Genomic DNA, 4,565 nt, shown 5'->3' on the forward strand with positions numbered 1-4,565 from the left:
CCCTTGTCGCTCTTCACAACCTATTCTTTGGTTCCTTTCGACCATCTTCTCAGCCATATATTTCAGATATATGAGCCTGTAGGTAGCGTGATATATAAAAAAAAGCAGTAAATGTAGATGCAAGAACGCTGACTGACTCTTACTTGTTCTCTGACCTTGGTCAAGTCTCTCAGTTTTCTCTCCTTGTCCCTAAAGGAGTAGTGCTAATACTTATACTAGCTACCTCATGGGATTGTTATGAACACAGAACTTTGTAAATTTAAAGTACTATCCAAATGTGAGTGATTCTCCTATTTGTCAGTGAGAATGAATTTATAAATGAAAATGTAGAAAAGAAAGAGCAAAAGCTAGCCAGGATGACACAACAATTATCTGAGGTTATTGTGATGTGAATGTTGATCTATGCAAATACAGGTCTGTATATGTACCTTAAACATTTTTTTTTAGTGGAGATGATTAGGTTATAACCATAAGTGAGAATTACAGGGAGAATTTTTAGCCATGAGTAATACCACCCAACGTTTCCTCTATTCTCTTCCTTCATCCCTGTATTTTTCCACCCTCTGTAGACACACTGTGGTTCTCTTTCTCCCCACTGTTCCCCATCACCAAGAAACCCTATAGGGGACAAATTATACAAATAATTACTAAAAGAAAAAAGTAATCAGAATAAATCAAAAGTATCTGAGGAAAAGCCAAATGGACTTGCTGTATCCTTTTCCCTTTTTGTTCTGGTGCCTTCTTTATATTGATTTCCTCCAATTTCTCCTGTATGTAGCTTGTTTGTACCGAGCTGTTTTCATGTTGTCTCTCCCATTAGACTGCAAGGGCCTTAAGAACAGGTATTATTTTTGCCTTCTTTGTACCTTTAGCACTTAACACAGTGCCTGGCACATAGACAGTATTTAGTAAATGCTTCTTAACTTGGCTTACTCCTTTATACAGATTTTTGTTCTTACTTTTCAGCCAGTTTGTATCAAATAGTCTCAGTCTTACTATTTGCTATACAGTATTTACTTTTATATATTGTTTATTATGTAATCTAATTTGTTTAACTATGTCTAGATTTTTCAATATTTGGAAACTACAGATAGTGCAGATGAAGCATTAATTTTGGATAATTTAAATAGCTATTGAATTACAACTTTTGAAGTACAGTCCCTAATTTAGGAACAGTTTGTATTCCACAAGCTTACAAGTCAGTTGCCTGAAACTCAGAACTGAATTTCTTGTAGAAATAATCTAACAGAGGATAGTTAGAATTCTAATTTCCCCATAGAAGTTCTAGCTATCTTAATAGTAATCTGATATCTTTCATTGGTTCTGAAAAGATACAAGGTCCAACAACTATCTAGAGGCACTGAGTTCCTTAGGAATAGTATTATAAATAGGACCACACAAAAGCTGTTGCTTAGAGATTTAGCACATTGGGATGAAAGAGGTTGGGGGAGGGAGACAAGTGCTTGGTTAGATTCACTGATTATCTAACTTATCTCTCCTGGTCAGTGGAATGACATTACAGTAGGATTTCCTTTTATTGTATTAATGATGTTAATGCAAAACTAGAATGTTTGGGGCAATATTATAGCTAAGATGTCTTTTTCTCACTGGGAGGATAAGGGAGGAGAAAAGAAAGGGACAGATTTTTTTCTTCTTTTTCACTGCCTTGACTGGAAGAAAAATGATTCTTTTTATCTTTCTCTCTATTGTCACAGGCAAGATGGGGAGAAATGTCTCTTCCTATCTGTTGCCCCACTAGAAGGATAGCAAGTGAAGAGTCTCCAGATATGGTATCCTTCATATGCAAAGGAAATTTCTAAGTTAAGTTAGTGTGTGCATGCCAGTATTTTAAAATTTCTTTATGAATTTTCTTTAATAAGACTTAGCCATTATATTTTAGAGTATTTTGACTAGAAATTAGATTGTAAGCTCCTTGAGGGCAGGGTCTGTCTTTTAACATCTTTTTTTTAAAAAAAACTTGCATTTATATCCCTAGTACTTAGCACAGTACCTGACACATACTAGGTGCTTAATAAATTTTTATTGACTAATTGATTTTACAATATATTAAATAATTTAAAGGAATTTCCCTATCCTTGAACTTGTCTTTGCTGCATAGAAGGAATAGGGATAATGCAAACTGAAGAAGTATTTTTATATATAATGTGGCTTATTTACTGTGTACAAGTTAATTTTTAAGTTTGCCTTATTTGTAATTTTCTAGGTTGTTTGTGTTGAATGTTAGGAAACTGCATCAGTAACATCGTATTTATAAGTTGTCTTGTGCAGTTAAAGGCAATGGGCCCTTCTGTTAATGGAAAGATCCTCTTTGACATGCAAGACTAATCCACTTTCCTTCCTTCCCTCTCTCCTCTTACCTTACCTCTTATCCATGCATACCACAATATGCTGTATACTCCACATGTGCTCTCTTCCTTTTTTCTGATAGAAATTCTGACTATAGACAGTATTTAAGATCATGATTTAGGAAGAGGATCTTTGACTAGAGGATCTGAATTTTAGAAATATTTTCATTGTTTGTTTTAAAATTAGTACTTTGTTTAATAAATGCCTTTCATTTGTAAAATACCACTCAGTCACTCAATATTGATTTACCTATATTTACCTGAACATAGTTGGTACTTACTAAATATTTGTTGAATAAATTTGAGTTCATTCGCAAGATAGCATGATAAAACAATCAATTGGCACCACCCACATTTTGTTGACATCTGAGGGGAATTAATTTTTCCATGGTCATGTAAAACTGGGGGCATAGATAGAAATACCATAGTTCCTTGATGTTACTTGAGTGCCCTTTCTCATTACAAAGTCATGCTGCTTCTCCAGTCTTTAGCCCTGAATTACCATCCAAATTCAAATTCTTCTATTATGATCACTATTATTAGTGATATAGAACTAGACAGGAAATCAGTAAAATCCAGGGTAAGTCTTTATAAGAACAATTGTTTAAAAGCACACCATTGTCAGGGCTTTGGGAGTGGAGGAAGATTTTGGGACAATAGAATTCTTAGATTTGTTAGAAAAAATGATGCAGCGCACGAAAAGTAAAATAATCTGTGAAGTCAAGGTGATCGTATTATCTTTGCTATTTCTGAATTCACATATAGAGTTCTCAACATTTCCTTCAGTAGAATCATGTGACAGGATATACTAATATCTTTAAACACATTTTTATAGCTTTGGGGGAAAGTCAATTCTAGATCTAAGTAAGAATAGTAGCTTCTGTATTCTTCAGCATGTTATGAAGAATTCTGGATCATAGAGGACCAAATGCAACTTGTGTCATAAGGTAGAGTTCCTTTAATGGAAGAACTCATTGCTATGTCAATGACATAAAGGAAGGCAAAGCAACAGAGAGATGACACAGTCAACAGGACTGTGCTGTGTTTGCACAACCTTTATTAAATGAAGCCATTGGTGACCACCTGTGGTTCCTAGTAGGTGCTCCCCCTGAGCATAGATTTGATCTTCCAGTTAATTAGGTGCACCTTGGCTGGAAGCCCACAGATCAAGCATACATATTTCAAAGCTTAAACTGTGTTCCTCCCAAGATGAAAGCAGAAGGTTTCAAAGTGCAGCATAAATTCAAATGTCTTCTTGGAGAATGAATGACTTTAACAACATTAATTTATTGATAAAAATTTTTAAATGATAAGGAAATGTTGCACTTCTGCTTTTATTTCTAATTTGTATTTTTATGACAAGTTTTTTTATTGGAATCAATTGGCACTGATCTTTTTTGAGCATATCTTTAATTAGAACAACTTAATTCCATCCCTTCAGCATTAAGAAGACAAGAAAATTGGACTCCCAAAGACATTGTCTCTAGAATGTTTAACAGACTATACATATTCTTTCAGAGATAGAGAATATGTAGTGCTTTTAAAAAATTAAATTCTTTCCCTGAAATGATTTAATATTCTGTATGACAACTAACATTTTTAAATTTAATTAATATTCTATCTCTGAGCCAAATCACGGTGCTCCTCAGTTATGGTATTCCAACTGTCTAAGGCTGTCTGTTTATTCCTCTTCCTCTGACTTTTTTCCAAATGTGTGTCTTTCATCTCGGCAGTAAGCCTTAGAACAGTGAGCTAAGATTGTCCCTGCCATCTTACCTCTTCTTTGTGCTAAGATGATCTCAGCGTGTTGTGCTTCCCTTCTCCACAGTGGCTAGAGTACTATCAGCATGGGAGACACCAAGCAACTCATTTCCAATCTTCAGCCATGTAATTAACAGCAAAGATGAATAGATACAACAAGGAAATTCATTTGCACAGCACTGGTGGCTCTATTGGTGTGTTATCCAGGATGGATGTTCTATATTTTTATTTTGCTCCTCATTTGATTACCTTAATTTGGTGACCCTGATAAATATACGGAAGCAAGCAAACAACATTTGTTCATCAACCCTGCAGGACAGAACATTCATATCTTGAACTAGTCTAAGCAAGCATGCTCAAGTAAAGTGTTGATAAGAAACCAGGAACAAGATATACCCTTTCTCCTTTACTTGTTGTCACTTTCCTTTAACATGACAC

This window comes from Notamacropus eugenii, chromosome 6 (genome assembly GCF_028372415.1).
Source record: "Notamacropus eugenii isolate mMacEug1 chromosome 6, mMacEug1.pri_v2, whole genome shotgun sequence".
Lineage (NCBI taxonomy): Eukaryota > Metazoa > Chordata > Mammalia > Diprotodontia > Macropodidae > Notamacropus > Notamacropus eugenii.